This window comes from Amblyomma mixtum, chromosome 3 (assembly GCF_055824585.1).
Source record: "Amblyomma mixtum isolate Tamu chromosome 3, ASM5582458v1, whole genome shotgun sequence".
In the NCBI taxonomy this organism is placed as follows: Eukaryota; Metazoa; Arthropoda; class Arachnida; order Ixodida; family Ixodidae; genus Amblyomma; species Amblyomma mixtum.
In genome coordinates, this window is record NC_143014.1 from 30,029,279 (window position 1) to 30,052,689 (window position 23,411).

The 23,411-nt window shown below is 46.9% G+C and overlaps 1 protein-coding gene across 2 annotated transcripts in view; it reads right to left on the bottom strand.

Moving 5' to 3' along the window:
* The window catches only part of Ae2 (anion exchange protein Ae2), a 198,781-nt gene extending 184,122 nt beyond the window's left edge, over positions 1-14,659 (bottom strand). The window contains exon 1 of one of the 2 annotated variants that reach the window (XM_089578508.1): positions 14,519-14,659. The gene's annotated coding sequence lies outside the window, so the exon portion shown is untranslated. The remainder of the gene's footprint in view (positions 1-14,518) is intronic. The other variant, XM_089578512.1, reaches the window with a different exon arrangement.
* Between the last annotated feature and the right edge of the window lie 8,752 nt (positions 14,660-23,411).

The window sequence follows — 23,411 nt, forward strand, 5'->3', positions numbered from 1 at the left end:
TGTTTTGTGTGAATGTCGTTTTTGCAATGGCTGATTTTCGTGAACAGCGTGCGCCGGTGAAATTCTCATTTTTTCTAGGGAAAAAGTTGAATGGAAACTCTTGAAATATTAAGAAAGACGTACAAGGACGATGCTATAGGGACAACTCAAGTGTTCCTGAATTGAATCCTGAATCAAAACAACAATCATTCCAATGGAAAACTTCAAATTCACCTCGCCTCAAGAAAGCTCGTCAGGTGAAACCAAACCTCGAAACAATGCTGATTTGTTTTTTCGACATGAGAGGAGTCGTCTATTGAGAATTTGTTCCGCAGGGTCAGACAGTTAGCCAGGCTTTCTACTTGGATGTTTTGAAAAGATTGGGCAACAGTGTGCGGTGGAAGCGGCCAGATTTGTGGTGGTCGGGTGACTGGTTTTTCCATCATGGCAATGCCCCTGCTCACACAGCCCTGTCTCTACGACAATTTTGGACCAAAAATGGCATGACCCCTATTCCTCAACCCTCATACTCTCCCGACCTTGCCCCGTGCTACTTTCTTTGTTTCCTAGAATGAAAAAATAGGTGAATGGAAAGCGTTTCGCTGATGTTGCTGAGGTGAAGAAAAAAACGACGGAGGCACTGTCAAGCATCACAAAAGATGAATTTAAACGATGTTTTGAAAAATGGAACGAAAGATTCGACAAGCGTATCATTGCAAGTGGGGAATACTTTGAAGGAGATTGAAGGTCTGTGCTTAAAATGTGAACAAATAAGTTCAAACAAAAATAAGTCCGGTTTCCTTTGGGTACCCCCTCGCACTCGAAAACATTGAAAGGAAAATATTTACCCTCGGAATATTTCTGGATTTTAGAAAGGCTTTCGACTGTGTCCAACACGACGTGCTTTTAAAGAAGTTGCCATTGTATGATTTCGTGGCAACGCATGGTCTTTAATAAAAAGCTACTTAACATCTAGAGCCCAGTTCACATGTATAAATGGCGCAAAATCCGACAGCAGACTTGTAAAACAGGGCGTACCTCAAGGGTCATTACTTGGTCCGACATTATTTTTACTATATATAAACGACATTGTAAACATAATAAATAGCACTAAGTTAATTTTATATGCAGATGACACGAATGTGTTTTTCTCGGGCCCTGACGTTGTGGACGTGTTTCATCAGGCCAACGAATGGTTAACTGGACTGAACTTATGGCTTCATTCGAACAGACTCCAATTAAACACAAGTAAAACTAAATACATACTGTTTAGACCGAGGGTAACCCATCCGCCCACGAAATTGCACTTAAAATTTCATAACATTACTATCGAACTATCGACTACAGTTAGATTTTTGGGGGTAATATTTCAGGAGAACCTTTCATGGACGCCTCACGTTGACGCACTGCGTAGGGACCTTGGGCGAGCCGTGGGAATTTTAAACAAGATAAGATACCATGTTCCGTCTGCTGTAAAAAAGCAAATCTACTATGCGCTTTTACATTCAGGCCTCTGTTACTGCTTCCTAGTATGGGCTACAACGACTAAGACAAATTTGGATCGTCTTTTCTCTTTGCAAAAGCGAGCAGTGAGAGCAATAGGCAATTTAGATTTTTCGGAGGACACTGCACCTCATTTTAAAGGTAATAAAATAATGCCCAATCACAAACTCCATAAACACAAACTGGCCGTGGAAATTTCGCGTCTTCACCAAACAGATATAACATTTCAAACTAAATATCATGCGCAACCTGGTCCTTATTATCTACGACAAAACTTAATACCAAGTACAGAAAGGTGGGCAAGTTGGTTATTACTATCCATGGTAAAACAGCGCGGAAAAAACACGAGGACGGAACAAACACGACAACACGTGTTTGTTCCGTCCTCGTGTTTTTTCCGCGCTGTTTTACCATGGATAATACCAAGGCCCCGTTCGCGTACAACATACGGTGATCAAAAACTAAGTTATTTGATTCCGGATTTCCTCAATGCGCGCCCTGAATTAGCTGAGATACTGTTTACTGCCGCCAAGGTGCAACGGCTGAGAAGAACACTTAGAGACTTTTTCTTAAATGAAAACTAAAGACCATGCTGTGCTGATAACTTCGTTCGCCTTCAATCCGGATATTTACCTTCACTGTGATGATTGAAGACGTGCGCACATACATCACTGTTTTTCATAACACCACACTACTGATCCAACTTATTGTTTTTATGTACCTTTATTTTTTGGGTTTTTTCATGCCCTTTCATATCATGCAGTAGTGACGTTTCTTTTGCTTTGTAATTATTGTGCTTATGTTATGTTGTTTCCGCCGCAGCCAAGGGAGGCGCGGCCCCGTCAGGCATGTCTATTGCCTTTTATCGCGTCCCCCAATGCATTTCTGTAACCGAATGTCTTAAATAAAGAAAGAAAGAAGAAAGAAACGCCAGCATTTTGCGAAATGCTACGCCACTTGTCACATTCGTAATTTTAGTTCAACGTATGCGAACGAAGACGGAACGATAAGCTTAGCCCAAAGAAGAAGGCGCCACAGGACACGCGCCGTGTAATTGTTTGCGCCCACGTATTTCCATCATAAACGGCCTCCAACTAGCCCAACTTTCCATCTTATTGAAGCTTAGCTTAGTGGTGTCATCTGGTTGTTAGAACGGGAACCATTTTTGTCAACAAACTGACACTTATCTTAGGACTACAAGTGGCAGAATTGTCCTAGTGGAAAATGGAGCGAAATTATCGCTTATATGTTTTGTTAAAGACGAGATGAGACGAAGCGAAAGCCCAGTGACCCATTTACGGCCAGTGAAAGTACTGAGAATGGCACTAACAACGACGAATCCAGTCCGATGCGAGGAGTCCTGCTTCGAGGGAGGCCGCCATTTTGGAAACGATGTTAGACTGTACGCAAGAGTCGCGCACGCTACACTAGGGAAATTGCGTACGTAACCCGAGCATACGTCAAGACTCGATATGAAATAGCGTTTGCGGCATGCGGACTTTAAAGCACGCTATCCCATATACCCATATGCCTCTTTTATACTGGCACTACATTCTGCGGCGTCGGAAAGACGCCTGCACACACATCGCAGTTTTGGTAGCGCTGCAAGGAACAGCGCGTTCCCTGGTGAGCCTAGATTAGGAATGCCCCCCCCCCCCCCCTCCCAACACAAAAAAAAATTGCTAGTTTTTGTGCCCGAAGTGGCGGTGCTCGGCTTGCTGCTCCCAAAAGGCAAGCGCTAACTGCGCCGGGAGGCGACAGGCAGAGGAGATTGCGACACTGACGTTGCGCGCTGTCGCGCTGCGCACCGTTTGGAGTGACTCATCTTGTGCCGAGTGCGGCTTCCGACGATAAGCGCCGTTAACGGGCTAATGCAGACAATGCAGGGACGAAGACGGTCGACTCGAAGATGCAGCTACCGAACGCCGACCACTTTTGAGGAAACGCAAAGTGGAGTTTCCCTCTATACTTTTTTCATCACGGAAAGAATAAAACCGTCTTTGCTTTCTCTGACTTAGTTCCAGTGTGCTTTTCACACTATTTGCTCCCATGCTACTCGTAGAGCCTCTTTGTTATTTTTATTTATGCTTAAACGCAGTGCGACCTAAATAAACACACATACGGACGCGTGAGAAAGTAAAGCTATTAAGGATAATGGTCATTGAGAACCGAGGGAAGCGAGCAGCAGATGTATTTAAGTGACCAACATGCGCACATCTGACAACCTCCTCGGGACTGTGGCCTCCAAAACACATGGTTCATTGCGGGTCGAATGCGGCACTGCAAAATACGCCGCTTCGTTTTCCTATCTACCGTTTCATCACCGCTCTGCAACTCCCGTTAACGGTACACGCCATATTTTGCCCAGAACCTTGTTTGCATTTGGGGCACAAAAAAATATTACTGCCAGAAGAATCGCGCAAGAAGTGAAAGAAAAGGGGCCGGCCGTACGATGTTTAGCCAGGACGCGGAGCCCGCACAAAGAAAAGGAGAGCACGGCTGTTGCACGCCATCGGCGCAGGTAACAGCGCTGCACTATAGCGAAAAGATTACTAGCTCCAAACCAGGGTTGTATGCAACACGTTATATCAAATAATTTCCTGGTGATTTAGCAATTAATCGATGACTTTTTTCGAAAGGTAACGTACCGTGCAATTAAGCTACTTTCTTCTGTAATTGGTTACTGTTAATCAGTTACTTTTTTTTTCTATAAATGTCGTGTCCGGTCGCTGTGTTGAATGCAGCGAAAGACGCACACGGTACTTTAAGACTTCGTTTATTTAAAGCCGATGAGGGTGCGACCAGCGTCGACCGAGGCAGGAGCCGAACTGGCCGCCCGAAGAAAGGAGGGAGAGGAGAAGCGTCCACGGGAGGGAGTGGCTTCCCAGAACAGGAGGAGGGTGCGGGGGCGCACCGTGGGGGGGCATCTGGCGACAGCGTGCGACGAAGGGCAAGCGGTCGTTAGGAGGAGGATTGAGTGGTCGTTAGGAGGAGGATGCGAACTGTCGTTAGGAGGAGGACGCGGGGGCGCACACACACAAAAGCAATAAGGGGACACAACACTTCCTTCCCCCTTAGAAAGTTGCCTGGTATCGTGCAGGGGGTCGGCGCTCACGCGTGGAGGCGCGCTGGCTTTGTGCGCTCGGGGGAGAAACACTTGTAGGCTGGCTGTTGTTCGCTGTGTCTCCTAGGTCTGTCCTGGGCGAAGTCTCTTCTTCCGGGAAGGGGTGCCAGGCTATGTGGGAAGATGGTGCACGTGTTCTCTCCGCTGGCGGACAGCTCTCAGACGGCGTCGTAAATCTACGCAGCTGGTTGAGATGTCGGCGTGCTACTGTGCCATGTATGTTGACGAGCCAAGAGCGCAGGCCTATGCGTCTGACAATTGTAGCTTCCTCCCAGCGTGGCTTTTTCAGAAACTGTCGGCGAGGACGCGCTGCCCCTCATTAAGCGTGCCGCAGCGCGGAATTGCTTTTTCTTCCCGGAACGTCTCTGCCTTTGGCTCGGGGAGGATGGCTGTGAGCTGGGTTCGCATTTCACGCTCGAACATCATTTTCGAGGGGGTCTCGCCTGTTGTGCTCTGAACCGTCGTGTGCTGCTTGAAGAGAAAGCGCGCAAGGCGGCGCTGCAGCGAGCCTGTCTGATCTCTTTCAAGGGCGCGTTTTAGCTCGGCTACGTAGCGCTCGGCTTGTCCGTTTGTCGCTGGGTGGTAGGGGGCCGATGCAACTGATGAGATCCCGTTGTCGCGACAAAACTTGAGGATCTCCGCAGACACAAACGGTGCTCCGCTGTCCGACACTACCTTGCGCGGCAGGCCGAACGTTGCAAATAGTGATCGGAGGCTGTCAACGACTGCTGCCGAAGTCGTCTGTCCCATTTGCCTTATCTCAAGCCACCCCGTGCAGGCATCTACGACAACAAGGAAAGTGCAGCCCTCAATTGGTCCTGCAAAATCAATGTGCAGTGTGTGCCATGGTGTGTCTGGCTTTTCCCATTCTGGGACAGGAGCTTTCGGCGGGGCGCTCCGGCTGCTCTGGCAAGGCTTGCATTCTCGCACCACTGTTTCGATGTCGTTGTCAATGCCAGGCCACCACATGTAGCTTCTGGCACACTTTTTCATTGCAACGATGCCCCGATGTCCGGCGTGGATGAGAGACATAGCTTGTGCGCGTAGTTCTCTCGGCATCACAACTCGGGACCCAAATATGATGCAGCCGCGATGGGTGCTCAACTCTGTAGCTCGCCTGCGGTAAGCGTCGAAGTTGTCCCCTTTGAGTTTATGCACGTTGCCTTGTTGAACAGCTGTGTAAACTAGCCGGAGAGCTGCGCACTTCTGCGTAGATGCTGCAACTGTGCCTGCTGTAAGCGGAGGTTCTGGCAGTGCTTCGAACATCAGAACGTCTCCTGGTGGAAATGGTTCGTCAACAGTTGCGCCTAGTGGCAGACGGCTTAGCGCATCGGCGTTTTGATGTTTGCCGCATATCATCACGCCTAGTGGAGAAAACCAGTTTCTCCCTAGAAGGCTTGATCCTGTGCCCTTCACAACAAGCAGAGGTAGCGTATGGGTCTGGCCGTTGTAGTTAACCTGCACGTTGGCAGAGCCCAATAGTGGCAGATTCTGTCCTGACCACGTTCGCAGGTGCGTGTCGTCTTGTTGCAGGGCGGGTGCGTCAGATGGCCATGAAGTTCGGAACGTGTCCTCACTGATCAGAGTACAGGCTGCGCCGGAGTCCACCTCGAACCTAATCAGCTGGTGATGTACGCTTACTTCTGTAAAAATCTTCGGTCGCGTGCCGAGATTCATGGTGTTCAGGTCGTACAACACAGATGGTGTTGCTGATGTTGTTCCATGGAGATCAGATAGCGGCGTATTCTCTGAGGCGTTGACGCTGTGATTAGGCTGGGAAGGTGACTTTATCTTGGCAAGTCTCCGTTTCGTAATGCATGCTCTTTCGATATGCCCTCGCTTGTGGCAAAAATTACACGTGGCTGACTGGAATCGACATCCCTGGGGGTTGTGTTGGTCGTCACACCGCCAGCAGCGTTGTGCCTTTTTGACCGATTTAACAACAACAGAAGGCTTGCGCACCTGGTTGCTTGTCTGGTGTACCGGCTCGGTGTTCCGGCGAATCCCTCTCTGCTGGTGACCGGCGCTCTCCGCTCGAACGGCGATGTCGTAAGCTTTGCTGAATGTGAGGTCCTTCTCAGCGAACAGGCGCTGCTGCAGTGACTCGTCACTCAGTCCGCACACAAATCTGTCGCGTAACATCACGTCCAAGGGAAGCATGGTGGTGTTAGCAGAAGAAGCTGCGTCTCCCTCCTGCCCGGTAGCTGTTGTCGACAGCGTTCCAAAATTGCAGTCGGCAGCGAGCTTCTTGAGCGCGGCTACGTAGGCGCTCACAGTTTCTCCTCCCAGTTGATCTCGTCGTTGGAAGCGAGCCCGGCTGTAGACCTCTGATGGCCTCGGGTCGTAGTGCTTTTGCAGCGCTTTTACGATGTCGTCGTAAGACACTGCCGCTGGTGTGCTTGGCTGAATAAGGGCGCAGACAGTATCGTAGGTCTGCTCCCCGCACAGCGTCAGCAGGTTGGCCCTCTTCAAGGCTGGGTCTGTGATGTTGTTAGCTTCAAAGTAGAACTGAAGGCGTCCAACCCACGATGACCACGATGAGCCGTTGAATTCTGGTATCTGATTGGGAAACCCTCGCGTAGCCATGGCTTGTCAATAGCGTTGCGTAGCGCGGGTCGAATCCACTTTCTCGTCGCCACTGTCGTGTCCGGTCGCTGTGTTGAATGCAGCGAAAGACGCACACGGTACTTTAAGACTTCGTTTATTTAAAGCCGATGAGGGTGCGACCAGCGTCGACCGAGGCAGGAGCCGAACTGGCCGCCCGAAGAAAGGAGGGAGAGGAGAAGCGTCCACGGGAGGGAGTGGCTTCCCAGAACAGGAGGAGGGTGCGGGGGCGCACCGTGGGGGGGCATCTGGCGACAGCGTGCGACGAAGGGCAAGCGGTCGTTAGGAGGAGGATTGAGTGGTCGTTAGGAGGAGGATGCGAACTGTCGTTAGGAGGAGGACGCGGGGGCGCACACACACAAAAGCAATAAGGGGACACAACAATAAACAAGTTGTAACAAACGGCACAGCTCCGAGAACCTTAACCGGACGACAAAAAAACTGGTGCTAGCGGGGATGCTTCCTTCGTAACACAGCGAGGCCGGACCCGCTGCGGAGATGCACCGCGCGCGACCGTGTTCGGAACAGAACAGGGTCATCGCCGTCTTCTACAACGCGTCCCGAGAAATATCACGTGACCGTTCTGTAGGGGCCCCCCGTCCTGTCAGACGGTGCCGCGACTTCCCACTACGTCCAACTCGGAGGCTTCCACACAAAGCGCGGAGAAACATCGAAGCACTGCGCAACTACGACCTGGTGCGCAAGGTGTCCATATGTTGTGCCACCCTTCCCTCCAGCGCGCATACATTGAATGGCCAGTGTAGCTGCCGCTCTCTTCACGAGGAAATGAAGGAAGATTAGCGACAACTTGGAACACGAACTGCTCTTGAAATTTAACAACGTGTAACAAAATATTAAGCAAAGCCGTAGTTGGTCATTGTGGCCTGAGTAACTTTGTTACGGCAATAAAAGAAGGTTTATGGTTTATTGGTTTGGTTTATGGGGGTTTAGTGTCCCAATGTGACTCAGGCTATGAGGGATGCCGTAGTGAAGGGTCAGCAGCCGAGCCGGTCAGCAGCCGAGCGCCGTAACCACTGAGCCACCGCGGCTGGGTGAGAAGGAAAATAAAATAATAAAATAAAAGAAGAACAAAAATAAAAAATAAATAAATAAAAGAAGGAAAATAACGCGACAGTAATCGATAACTTTCCTGTAATTGCTCGGTGGCAATAAATTAACCCTCTAATCAGATTTCAGAGGAAGTAATTGCAATCGGTTACTTATTTTCTGGAACAGGCCCGAGACTGCTCCAAAGGGAGCACAGCGTCAGTGTAGCAGTTTCCTCTAACCCTCACCTCCCGGCCCGACGCCGAAAGGGACCCTGGCGCTTGCCTTTTGAGAGGAAGAAAAAAAAAAAAAGAGGGCGCGTCCGGCGATAACCCTGAAGCCTGGTCGTAAAAAGTGAAAAGGAGATTGTTACTTTTATTTTTCATTAATAAATAGCCACTAACAACAACATAACATAGTCGTTCCCTCACGTGATAGCGTGCGCTGGTCAGAGACGCGTCGCCAGGATATCCGCAGTGGGGTGGCGCGGTACGTATGATGCCTTTGTGGCATCGATTTTCATGAAAGTAAAATAAATCAGGTGTACAAAACGCAACAGCGGGAGCTTACAAAATTTATCAGATTTAGTCAGCCGCACATGGACTGCATTATCAGGGAACCTCTTGCTCGCCAGGTGTCAAGGAAGTGTTTCGTCGAATTATATGTGGCCCAGCAAATTTTTCGGGCGGCGGTCATAACCTCCAACCCTCCCATTGGCGCCATCAGTAGCGGTGACATCACCGCTGGGCGCGCGCATGCGCGGAGCAGCGCGGGGAAGCTTGCTTGTGACTCCCACGCTGTGGGCTGCGGAGACGCGTACACTAAACAAACCGACACCGAAGCATTAGCCGACTCGGAAAGCAAAAAACCGGGTGAAGGAAATACTTTACAATCACTTGATTTGCAAATGGGTGGATGGACGGACGGATGGAAGATAGAGGCGTCCCCTTCGAAATGGGGTGGTTGCTGCTGCTTGGCTATTTTTTCTTTATATTTCTTTAACTGTGTAATAAATCGGTCTATAAATTTGCCATTTTCTTTAAATACAATTTTAGAGCGCAGCTTTTAGGCGCCCGCTTTGTCAAGTGGCAGAGCGAAACGGCAGGATCCCAGAGGGTGGCTAGTATATGTCCCTCAATAATTTAGAGGGACCTTATACCGCTGCTACACGGGCGTTTCGAATGCCTTCCAACCGAACGTCATCGGACTCGACTGCCGAACTAACGCTGCTACACGAAGTTTTTCCAACGGCATTCGGTTCAGATGACATTCGAGTCGACGGAGCTCCGCGGAGACATTCCAGATTTTTGGATGCCTTCGAAACGCGAACACAGCCCGAACCAACCAATAGCCGTCGCCGCCGCCGCCGCCGTCGCTTCGCCCCGCCCACAGTAGCACGACTGCTTTCGGCTCTGTGGCTGTTCATTTCGATACCCGCTGCTCGCTTTTTTTCTGCTGTTTGTTCAGCAAATAGCTCATGCTCTGTCTAAGGGAGTGCTTGAAGATAATATTACACCAATGAACATTTACCGCGTCAGCATGAAATTTCCCCAGAAGTGCGCCGATGTGGACGACTGCACTCATACTGTTGTTTATATCGCAGCGTACGAACAGCTAGTGCTCGTTTTCATGACATAAACCGCAATCTGCGCTTTAGTTCTACTAAACAATATGTTTGCTATTTTACCGGTCTACCCGTGCTTGTTTACGCAGTGCGCGCAGGACCGGCGCTTCTCGCTTCTTGTCCCGGCTTCCTCCGACGTGACCAGTACATTATTTGAAACTACTTTATCCAGAAGTATGTTTGGCGACCGTTCGCTTTAACTGAAACGGCCTAACTTGTTATCCACAAGCTAGCGACGGCGACGACTGCTGCTGGCCGTAAAGCACTGCTCGGCAGTCTGGGACACACCGGCGTTTCCCGCTCATCGTATGCGTGCCCTGCGATGCAAGCAATAGTTGATTTCAGGTCAGTGTTGCCAAAACTACACTCGGTGACCATTGGCATTCGCTAAAGCTTGTGATTCGCTCTTCACAACCGCCGCAATCACAGATCCAACCCTGCGGACTCTCTTGTCGTCGCGGAAGGGAAGGGAGTCGTCGTCGACTGAAATTAATCTGGCAAGCGCTTATCTCTGGTGGGTGCTCAGATGTGCACATGTGAAATATAGCCCTTCGTTTCGCTCATTTAGAAGCGCGAACATATTCACACCGCCGCGTCATCACCGTGTTTTCGCTCAGCCGCCGACAAGGATGACCGTCCGCCGATCGGATCCGTCGGTGTCGTTGGCGTGAAAAACATGTCCCAATCATATTATAGTAAACTAGATATTTCACCATAATCACATGCTGCTGTTGAGCGTGACATATAGTGTCGCTGTCGGACTAGTGTGACCGCTGCCGTCGTCGTCGTTGTACACTGAAAACGAGCTGAGGCTTTCGAATGCGTTTGGAAAGTGTCTTGTAGCACCGCGGGAGTCCGTCGAGTCCGAATGTCATTCCAATTCTCGAATGTCATTCGACTCAGATGTCATTCGAACGTTCCTGTGTAGCACATGTATTAGTAACTAGCAGCATAACACGCCACCTGCCAGCCGCGAATAGCTGCGCTCAAATTTCGCATTACCGACTAGCTATCGTAATTGCTTGTACATTTCTCTTTTAATCCTGGCCGCTGGCCACGTGACGGCACGCCCTCTCCCGAGTTTTTTTTTTTTTTTTTTCACTGAGGGATCAGCGCAGCTCTAATCTAGTACTAGTAAAAACATCTTTATTAAACCCAAGAGGGAACCTCTGCCAGTTAGGGAGCCCGCGCATGCGCAGACCGCGGCTGTATTCTTCCATCGGTGCGCTCCCCCGGCGAGCCGCCGCCTGAGCGGCGTTCCGGTTAATTCTGTGGGAACCTCTACGCTGGCCCATGCTGGCGCATAGTCCATCAAACCAAAGTTCCGCGATTGCTTGGCGCCCACCCTTCGTTACGAGCAACTAAAGCTTCGGATGTCTTGCGCGGACCCTGCGCAACTCCCGGAAACAAGGTTTTCGCCACGCACCTCTACCTTAATACAGCAGTGTGAAGCCAGAACCGCCAAGTGTAGCGGCAAATTGGAAAGCGTTCACGGTGGCGGAGAATTCAGCGCAAGAAATTATAGATAGAAAGATGAGGGGCAGTCCAAACTTCGGGGCGCAAGAACCTTCACGCAGCCAAGCGCCGGTCCAAGGTCCAACTGCGTCAGATCTGAGCAAATTTGACCGGAGCGCGGTGGCGTGTTCAGTTCGTGCACATGCACTGCTTTTTTTTCCTTGGCGTATTTTCGACACTAAAAGAAAACCGAGTATTTCGGTAATCGTAAGTTGCTCCTGTCTCCAACGGACGGCGAAGCAGCTCGCCGTACTACGTTGGGGATGACTCAGCTGCCGTGACGACACATATGCTTGCGCGTCACTCTTCAAGCCATTTCCGTCTACGCGCGGCGGTTCGACCGGCTGAGTTGACGACTGGTTGAGCCGAACTCGCAGCGCCACGTGGGCCGCACTCCAGCCGGCCAGCGCTGAGGGCGCGCACTGCGTCTCGAAGAGCGGCATGCGAGTGGGCGAATTCGGGCACCTACCTTTTCAGCTTTGGGTGAGAGGTGGATTTCTACAGCAAACTAAGCCGACACTATTCTACTCATTCGGAACCCATTCAACTCGTCGGAGAAAGTTACCTTGAAAATAAATCGCGAAGCCGCGTGCGGAAATAACGGGGGGGTTCAGGCACGAGAGAATGATGGCCGTCTTGCGTATCGCAGTAAAAACGGACCCACAGGGGTGTCTACAAAAGATTACTTGCACCCGGCCTTGCACCACACACAGGCACGCTGTAATGTGCGTTCGTGCAGGCGAACAAAGCCTAGACCTGTGCAATCAACAGTAAGCACATACAGTCGCGTTCAGACTGACCTGAAACGCGTCGCGACAAATGCAGTGCCGTTTGCGCTTTGCAGCAATCGATTTTTTATGCATTATATGAATACTTTATACAAACACAGAACAGGACATTACACTGCGGGGAAAAGTTGAAAAAAACGACAAAGCAAAGCCACGGCAGCAGGAAATCCTACGAAATCGACTGGCAATTTGATTCGCAACTTTTCACCCCCATTGCTTCGCGAGAAAGCATCGACCGTATACCTCCCGCGTTGCAAGCGAGCTCGAATGCGTCACTCGAAAGCAGAAGGCAAGCAATCGTCGTACCTGACTTGGTAATGTTGCCGCACGCCACATGCGGAAGCCATGGGTTCAGCCCCATCGGCGTCTTATTCTCACATTATCTGCTGCTGAAATAAATATCGAAGTTGCTTTCTCACTGCAGTTAAGAAATAGATCAGTTCCCAACACTTTTATTTTCTTGGCATAAATGAAACGACTGCTGGTTCCTATAAGTGTGCGCACCTAAGAGCACTTCAACTTTCGTCACATGCAACTCGAGAACGAAGTGGGAGATGCCCCTCAATGCAGGCCCTCCATCCAATGGCGTCGACCAATGCTCAGGACGTCGTGGTTAATCCCTTCGAGCCTGCTAGCGTGACATCGCAGGGAGTAGCAGACGAAAGGGGGTCAAAGGGGCTTTAATCGGATTAACCGCCGCGTCGTGAACATGGGTCGACGCCACTGGCTGGATAGCCTCCTATGAAGGACCTCTGCCACTTTGTTCTTAAGTTGTATCTAACTGCAGTCGTGAGCCGGGGTCGCATTACGGAACGCTCCCAATCTGAAGAGAGCCTCTAAACGGTCTCAAAGCCGCCTTCCTCTTGGTCACCCACTGTTTTGAGACTGCAGTGCCTTCAGATTGAAAGCGTTCCGTAATTCGGCCCCAGGTCCCGTTCCACGAAAGCAAAACTCGACACAGTGGAAGAGCGGAGAAGCAGACGGTTCCCATCAAACGGACGCCTCCAGCTAGCTACCTTGAACGCCGAGGTGAAGCACGCGAGCAACGCTTACGCTATCGCAACACTTCGCAACGCCCAGGTTGACTATAATTAGATTACTCGGTGGCAAGGAGCACGGTTGTTTAAGTTTGCGCTTCGCGTCTAAAAATAAAACAGAAAATAGACCCCCAAGTATGTGCAGGCTGTGACCGTTTTTAGCAACAAAAACGATCTTCGATCCCGCAAGAAGCAAGCACAGCCGCCTTGACGGCATACGCGCGTCTGTCATACAGGCAGAGGCTAAATACAATTAAGCTTTCGTGCGCCATGCATTTCCTTACCCCCGAAAACTGTCGGCTCCAATAGCACCGCCACGAAGCCCTAGGCGGCACCGACGTCTATGATGCATAGTTTGCTTAGCGCGAGGCGTTGATTTCCAAGCGCTTCTAAAAACCGGTTGGCTGCAAGTTATGCGCGAGCCCCCAAAGCCATCTGAACGAGACGCAACACGCAAATGAGGCGCGCATGCCGGCAAAAATCCGCGGCAAGCCTGTTGCACAAGCACCGCTGAATCTCAGAAGGCGAGCTGGGCACAACGTGGTGGGCGGGCGATGCAGTGCGTCACGCCACGATTGTGCGCTTCCGAACGCTGCCGTTAGAAAACTCGTTAACAAAAAGGCACCAGACACCTGAGCATTCAGTGCGAGAGGAACGAATCGATTACGCGGTTACTGTGTGGTACACATAAAAAGGAGGAAGAAATAAAAAGTGGAAAAGAGTGGGCAAGAGGAAAGAGAAGACATCGCAGGAAACGCGCGTGCGAACACGCAGTTACATGCGATAGCAAATTGCACACACGACACTACACGGGCTCAGTGCACCAATATGAGGCAAAATGCAGACTGAAGCAAAAATAGTCAAGTGACAGTAGCGCCACTATAAATAAGTGTCTGGGAGGAAACCTGCTGACAGTTTCTGAACACCACTCGCGCGAATTAGCACCGCAAGCCTGTCCCGCTTTCTTTGGACGAATAGAAAGCGGGAGAGGACGTGTAATGTGCAAAGACAAGAAGAAAAAAATAAAATCTAAGCGCGCGGAATTTAACTATGTTTAAGAATATCGCACTGCTGGTGTCGCACCGCTTCTTCACAGAGACTAGCCACATTACGTATGCGTGCCCGCACTGTCAAGTCTTCCAAAAACCAGTCAGCAATAGTTATTCTCCCGTTTTCGGCACACCGGGCAACTATTGAGCTTGCCTTGAGTGCTGCGATCTCCTGCAAACGCCGGCTCATCACTTTCCAAGCGCGCAAGAGCAAATGAGCCAGAATGAATGAACACGGGAATACTCACCGGAATGACACACTGGCTAGTGGCGACTCTGAATGACAAATTATCCTACACCAGACCCATGGCACATTGTTACATTCATTAGCCGAATGCTCTCTGAGCGCAAGACAACAAAAGCACATGACGTTGTGCGATTGGCCCTAGCTATCACGTGACTCTCTCACACTACTTTTGTCGTCGAGCGGCCTTTGCTAGAACTACGAAAATAACAGATTTACACTTGCAAAAATAGATCATTATTGAATGCACACAAGAGCTAAACTTTATACAATACTCTTTTATAACGTGAAAGTTTTGCTTGTGGCGATAGGCCTCAGCTATCACGTGACTTTCACGCACTGCGTTTGTCGTCGAGCGGCCGTTGCTAAAACTATGAAAATAACAGACTTACACTTGCAAAAATATACCGCTAATAATTAAAAACAAAAGCTAAAATTTATATAATATTCATTTAAAATGTGAAAGTTTTGAAACTCACTTATGCACCTCGTATATATGCGGGCAACAATGAAATTTCGTCTGCATCTCGGTGGCACCGTAACGACCGTAACATAGCGAAAGGAAAATGCGCCTTAACAACCAACGTTCTTAGGTAACAACCAGTAGGTCTTGATAAAAATGGTGGTCTGCACACATCTCAAATCGATGTTACTTTGTTTGAAATGTCTTAGATGCTGACATCGTGTACGCAAACCTTTGCACACTACCTTGGAAAATACACATCTAAAAGTTTTTGTTTGTTTGTTTGCGTTCTCTGTGTGTAGGTATTCCCGCTTGTTCTTTTATTCCCCATCAGATTATATTCCATGCGGTGGCCCGCTGCAAAGGGTATGGTCACTCCTTAATACCTCACGTATCAAAATCCAACGCTTCGGCTGATTCGGCCCAAAACTTCAGATCAAGAGCTGACTATTACCCCACCTACGGCAGTCAGATAAACTGCCAAAACTAACAAATTGCTGTAAAACGCGGTAATAAATAATTTTTTAACCCATAGATGGCGCAACAACTGTTTAAATTCACATTTTGGGCGGTAGGTATGCTTAGATTTTGTTTCGGAGTTCCGCAACTAGTATGTTTAAGGACAACCCAGACAACCTGCGACCCGCAGCCAAGTCAGCCAAGTGTACCCGTCCTAACTGCAGGCACGTTGTTGACGTCGTTTCTTCATTATTTCCAACCCACTGCTGAATGCAAGGGCCCCACTTCGCTTTCGCTCAACTGGTATGTGCGGTTACAGGGCAATATCTCAATGCGCAAGCGCTGGCAACACACAACCCGAGCAGCCAGCCAGCTGACTGACCGGATGTAACAAACAAGTACAGTTAGCTCTATGTCTGAAGGAAGGTTGGGAATTAACGGCTGTCTTATAATGCGATGATTTCGGCGCCGTTCACCGCACTCTTAGTCATTAAACCCTCGCCTCTACGTCGAAAGCGGGACTATAATGACGTACATTGTGTTGCAAAAGTTTACAATCCACTGGGCCATTCCTCCGAACGGCGCCGGTGGGCCAAACTTTTGCAACAGACGGTACCTTACAGAAGAATTCTTAGCATTAGCAAATGTTCGCTTCGATTCTACGGGGAAGCAGTTCCGGTCATAACCGGAGAAGCGCGGCGCTACGGCGTGGGCACATATTTCGAATGTCATTGTGCCCAGCACCCCCCAAATGCGGTGTGGACACTCTATACCAAGGCCACGTTTCGGGGATGCATTGTGTCATTGGACACAATGCTGTAAATTGGTTTCCAATGAGAACCATTGTTGAACTAGGAGAGCAATTAGAGTCTCCAGTTAAAGACTAATCCAACTGGGTGTCCAGATGGAATGCGACTACCACTTCAGCTTGGAGCCAATTGTATTCGATTAGAATCTCTTTTGGCTTAGTTTGGTATCCTATTTGTCTAATTGGGAACCCATTTGGACTATCGAATTGTAACCGCAGTTCCAAGTATAACAAAATGGGAACCCAACTGGTTCAAATTGTTTTTTTGACTGAGTTTAGTTTGCATGAGCGCAGACAGTGCATATCAACAGTATCAGCCAAATGCTTCTATTCCACTGTCAGGCTTTAACCGCACAAGAAATCAAGCATATGCTGCATTCTCAGTCTGCTCCCAAAATCGCCGCAATCTCTGTTGAGAAAAAGTCATCTGCTTCATGAACCACTCAGCCACAGCATCCAAAAGACCCTCTTCATCTGCAATTTCAATTATGCATGCATGGCAGCATAGTGATGCTGTTCCCATGTTAAAGTATCTGACTTTATTTGGTGCAAAATGAAAAATTCGAAAAACTAAGCGAAACATCACCAGAACACATGGTCTTCAGTGAAACTGCTGATACAAAACATTGTACATGCTGTCCACACTCAATCTTGGTTTAGTTCTGTCTGCAGAGAACTTGTGTGCAGCAGCAGGGAAGTTTTTTTTGCATAAACATTTTCTTTACAGCACTTACAACTGACCCATCAAATGCTTCAGCAAAACTGCCCAACCTCAATTCCAAAACCCTGCTGATTTCGTGTCTTTGAACGAACCACTATTAATGCCACATCCACTCTACTGCCAAAAAAGAAGTGCCTCTACTTCAATTTTATGCGTATGTGTAATTGTGGCCAACATTCACAACCACACAGCTGTACCACGCTCGGTACTGCAGGAGTATGGGACGCCATGCGAGTGTGTAGCACAGCATATTATTGCTTCAAGGCTGTACAGTCGTGATCAGAGTGACTTGCAATGCTCTGGCGGCCAGTTTCTCCTGGTTTGCTTTTGATAGAAAATAAATACGCTCTGCTGCACCGTACCAGGCCTGCGGGCATGTTCCTCAGCAGCTTTATACAGAACTTCAGAGCAACGCCTGACTCTCATTGCTTCGTGACATGAGCTCGTACCACCTGATGCATGTTGCAAGTCATATGGTGCGCGATAGTACATACCTATGTGCATTCTTGGTGCCACCAGGAAAATACCTTGCTTATTTAGGTGTGCCAGTTTTTATAACAGCATTTTATTTCTTTTCTCTCAAAATGTCAGGCAGCTTTTTTCATCACTTCGAGCGGTAGTACCATTCAGTGCAGGCATCCATGCACTGAACTTTATAACAGGTTATGGGTATTGCCCTCATGCCACACAGTTTTCACATTTACCACTTTAGCCATCCTCCCTTTCGCCCTCAGCCATGCATTACCTGCCCGGTTTTGCAGCTTCTGTCAACCTGCGGTCTTGCTCTAGCCATTATGTGTCACATTACAATCTGGCTAAAAAGAAATAGTCATCATATTGAAAAACCATCACTGTAAACTTTGTAGATCTTACTTTCCTCCCATTCAGCGCTCATTTTCTCGTACAATATCACTAGATGTCGCAGTTAAATGAAATGGCAGGAACTGCCATTTACCACATTGGTTTGTGAATGATAAATTTTTTCCGAAACATGAGAAACTGATTTTGTCTTTAAGTGGGCCGCCAGCTAAGCAAAAACTCTTTCCTTTTAACGTGTACATTCCAGTAATTGGTGACTTATGCTGTACCTAGGGTTTGGACTTTTTGGTTTTTATTTTTCGGAGATTCGGCGAATTTTTTCCGGTGTCTGTTTCAGAACGCCACATTCAGTTTTTTTTTTTCACCAAATATTACTTTCTGCATACAAATTTTCGGTTTTTATCTGTGAAACAAACATATGATGTCCCTGAATGGGCAAAAGTGACGTGCGGTTTACCTTGACCTGTTTTTTGTTAACCAGCTGGTCATGTAACAGTATGTACCACATAATTAACATCTTAAAAACTGTCTTTGCAGAAGGAAGTTGTACTCTTGTAAAAGAAAGCAAAAATGCTGAAATTCAATTCTATTTCAGTTGTTTATTTCCTTACAATATATGAAAGAGGCCGAGAAAAAAAACCTGCGTTGAGGAGCACTCGACCATGTTTACAAGCAACAGCACAGAAACAATGCACACACACCATCTCTGCAGTGACGACGACAATTATTTTTTCTTCTTTCTCTTTTTCCATTTTTTTTTTACAGGACTATTTTTCAAAACATCCACACACACATCAGTAAAATAAATGCACCGAAAAGTATAAATTATTGAGTAGCAAAGGTTTTCACATAAATGCTTCCCAAAACACATGCCCACATAACAGTGAAATTAATACACAGAGCTAAAGCTAAGATAGCTTTGTTCTAAAAAAAAAATAAAAATGAAATTAGTAATTTGAGTGTAGGAAGAATTTGAGTTCTATAGGTGTTAAGCTCAGAATACTTATTCCTAGAGTTTTGAAAGAGTTCAGGAGTGTAGTTAAGCTATGGTGAAGCATTTGAAGCCCATAATTTGTTCTTGTTCGAATTATCTACCATAATTCCGTATGTCGTGCACAACGTAAAGGTACTCCTTGGTGTAGGTTTGAAATTCTTACTAGTGCTGTGTTGTTCTTTCTGTTGCCATAATAAAATTGTCACAGAAAGTTATATCTGTACATCTGTTGGATTCTTATGACTGTGTTTATGAAAGAACTTGGTGGTATGTTCTGTGTGTGATGCATTTTCATTAATGCGCATGGCCTTCTTTTGCAGTAAGAGTATCTTATTGAGGTTTGACTCAGTAGTTGTGCTCCATACCAAATGACAATAGTTAACGTGGAAAGCGAAAAGTCCTTTGTAAAATAATAATTATACTGAAGGTGGAAAACTATAGCAATTTCTATTTACGAGTCCTCCTATATGACTCATTTTTTGAAGGACAAAATTTAAATGGTCATCCCATTGAAGCATCTCAGAAATATACACTCTGACTGTTTTAAAGCTGCTGACAATTTCAATACATGTAGAGTTAAAAGTTAAACTAAAGTTTTTAAGGTATTCGCATACCTTTACTGCGGAAAGAGAGGTTTTGTTTTATTAGGATTATCAACTATATTCTATTAGCAAGTTTGTTTTATTTGTTTTATTAGCAGGTTAAATGATTGGGCAGTGAGACAAAGCATAAGTGAAAGTTTAGTTCTAAAAACTTCTTTGCGACATTCTGGTTGCACTCTGTGCTAAACCAGAGGACCGCGCACCCCATAGTCCGCATGCTGATGTAGCAGTGGAACTGGTGCATAACCGTCGCAGAAGCCAGAACACGACATTTTTGTGCTGCTTGTGCATGGTTTTGCATTAAAAAAACCTATGTAACGAAGTGACGACCCTAAGTTTAGCAAATGGCAATGCGCTACCCAGTGTGCAAAGCTGAGTGGTCGAGCCTTCCTTTCTCCAATGACGTTTCTGGATTTGCGGTTCAATGCCTCATAACTCGCAGTCACCATAGGCGTGCGCAGATATGGGGGGGGGCACGTTGCAGTGGCCCCTAATAGACGTGGGGAAGGGGGCACAAATTTTGTTTCATGGTGCTCCCTGCTGCCAAAATGACATGAACGAATGCTAGCATGCTAGCATGAACTTGATACCTTTGCCTCACTACATTCCTGATTCCAACACTTTGTTAATTTCCTGCTGGGACCTGCTGTAACTGGTACTGAATAGCCAGTTAGTTGCAAAATGCATGCCAGAAATGTTAACTTTTTTTTTTGGTTAAAACTGAATTTCGAAAAATTAATTTGGTGTACTCTTATAGGTGTTTTTTGCTGAAAAGTCCAACCCCTAGCTGTACCCTTTTCAACTGCTAGTCACAAAGGCAAACTCCTGGGCTGGTTAAGTGTGCAGCTACCAAATTAGCATAGGTATATATGGGGCTTTTTCTATGCTGATGATGCGTCTGCTAGATTCCTTAACAGCGAAACAGTAATTCTACATGCCAGCATGTGCTCCATGTTATAATTACTCTTGGGCAGCCATGATCTGCCTCTTACTTTATTGAGGTGTGTTACGAGTTCTTTTTAATTAAAAATAAGTAGAAGTAGTTGTAGAAGTCGTAACATATATTTATTGGAACAAGTGAAAGACAACTCGGACCTTTTTGGTGACTTCGACGTGTGGACGGACCTTTAAAAATAAAAAAAAATCTGCATTATTATTGTATCCTGCGGAGCAGAGAGTCAGCCTTATAATTTGCAACAATTTATTATAGAAGCCAATACAACCTTCAAGAAAGGACCTGAAAAGAAAACACAGTACCTTGTTATTATTCTGTGCGCAGACAGGAAAATAGACATTGAAAAGTGGAGGGAACGTGCTGGTAACTGCCACTGGAAGGAGCACAGTGCGTGATTGCTGGGGAAGAGGAAGGGACAGAGAGAATGCAAACAAACAAAAAGATTTAAGGGGGTTTAAAAGAAGGTAGTGAAAGAAATGAAACAGACACTGCAGTCTGTCCAACAGCACAAGAAACACAGACAAAGCACCTTAATATCTACAACACAAAAAAATTAAAGCTGCATCAAAAGAAGGCTATATATTTGAAAAAACAAAAAAATTAAAGCTGCATCAAAAGAAGGCTATATATTTGAAAAAGCAAAATCGGCAGGTAGATTGTAACAGAGAGCACAAAATGGAACATACACTTGAGGAAGGAGGCGAGTAAAGAAAAGAAAGCAGCTATGTCACTATCAGTTTGGTTGCACGAAGAAGCAGGCCAATTGGGAAAAGGAAGTTCTGCGCAGGGAACGGAAGTCCTAGTTGCTGACAGTCACTCAAAAGGCACAGCAAACTGCTCATGCAATGCTCTGCAGTCCAAAATACAACCTGAATGGTTTAATTTTTTTAGGTTTTTGATTTATTGCATGAACATTGTTACCACCAGGACTCAGCTTGGCCATGGCAAAGTAGGCGAGATCCAAGCCTGTGGTCAATGTCACTGAAGACGTTGATGATGCGCACAGTTGGAACCATGCGTGCGGCGTGGGGTTGAGTAAACTGAAGCTTTGTAACAGTTTTCCTTCTCCCGTGTTTGTTGCATACGTCCTGTGCATTGCACATTAACATCGTTGGTGTGTGTATGTTTGCGGTACATATGCCGCATTGGAGTGTGCAACCGTACTTACTGTCCCGTGTGCCGTCAATGCCTAGTGGAATGCTATGCAGAATGTGGGTTGCATTCTGCTTAGAATCTAACCCACAGGCTTGAAGCCGGCGAAAAAGCTGCTCTACCTCGCGGGACTGCAAGTATCTGGTGAGGTACCTTCGACGGGCGTTTCAGTGAATAACCCTGTTTATTATGCAAAAATATTCAGCACTGTGGCCAACAGCACTTAAGAACTGCTAATGTTTTATGCGAGCTTTTTGGATATGGATGTGGCCATGAATGCAATTCGTTGTCACTTGTGCAGTGATCCTCAGGAGGTGCCACCAAACGGGCTGTTTGCCTGTGCCCTGGTGTCTCGCATCCAACTCCATACATGGTCGTTGAATATTATACTTGAATTTCATACGTGGCTGGACTGTTCCAAATGTTACAGCTGCATCATTCTCACATGCAGTCTGAGTACAAAGCACTGCTCAGAACCTTTTTCAGTTCTATTGTTTTTTCGAAGAGAAGGGAGGGGTAATAGAGCTGCTGCTCAGATTTCACGTTTTACCATTCAACACTTATTTGGTAAATATGTACCATGGTTGCCCATACATGCCTGTTGCTTGCATTGTAAACCGTGAAATTATTTGGCAGACAGTTATTTGATGCTGTGTTGGCACAGGATTGATGATTGTCATTGTACTGTGATGCCATGTTCAAAGAAACCAAATCATTACACACTTTTCTTGCAGAATGTCGAACTAGGAAATAAATTACTGAGCAGCGAGTATGCACTCTAATAAATGCGAGGAACATTACAGAATTACTAGACACTTTGCATTTTCTGTTGTTGTTAGTGTGTTTGTATGCCTTGTTGCCTGCTGCTTTCCGATTTAGGGGTGAGAGGCATGTCAAGCTGCACTTGGCAGCTTTTTTTCTCTCCCCCCTGTCCATACCAACATGGGAAAATAAACTGAACTTAACACAGTGCGTGCTTGCTCAAATTTAGCTTGAACTACATGCGAAAACTGAAAACTTAGAAGACTATAAATTTGGGCGAGTTGTTACATGACTTGAGCTGAACACCAGCTGGACAAACACTGGCAACTAACTAAGAAGGTGCACAGGACTGAGGTCAGTGTTAAAACTGTGGTTTAACACAGAAAAACCACACCCAGCAAACCAAAATGAGCATGTGCATTCAGCTATGTGAACACAGGCCTCCTTTTCTGACCCAGTCGAAAAAACCATTGGGTTCCAATTGGCAATTTCCAACTGGAACCAATTGGATATTTCCAAATGTGTTTTCGACACCATTGGAGAATACCAATTGGAAAATACCATTTGGACCGACACCAAATAGTCAGCTCCAATTGGGCAGGCACCAAGGGGTCCACCCCGATTGAAAGACCTCATTTGGTCTGATCCAGTAGACATTTCTCAGCCTGCGTCATCAGCGCATGCGTTTTGGTTAAAACCAACGAGTCAATTCATTTCACATTCAGTTGCAGTTTGATTCGAATGGTATAGAACCAAGTCAATTTTCCCCCTGCAGTTTAAGACGCTGTGCGTTTAGTGCTAACATTTTTACATGGGAATTGAAAGTGGGATGCCTTTAGGGAACTGATGACAAACAAGCCTGCAATATCACGTAGAAGGAACACAGACACAGTTAATATATATATGCACAGAGCATACTTTTGCTCCAACTTATATACCCCATTTATGAGACGCTGCTGCTGGAGCCAGTGACGCTTGTCTATTGAGCAAAGTTATTTCATTAATTCATGTCTGCAGTGACAGTTCAAATGACTAAATTAATGCAGTAGATAAAGCAGCTCACATCTTTTTACTAAGACCTCATTATTTCCCGGTTTTGTGTTCATAGACAGCAATATTCTGATCCCAATCAAGGCAATCATTGGCTTCCAATTGGTTTTTT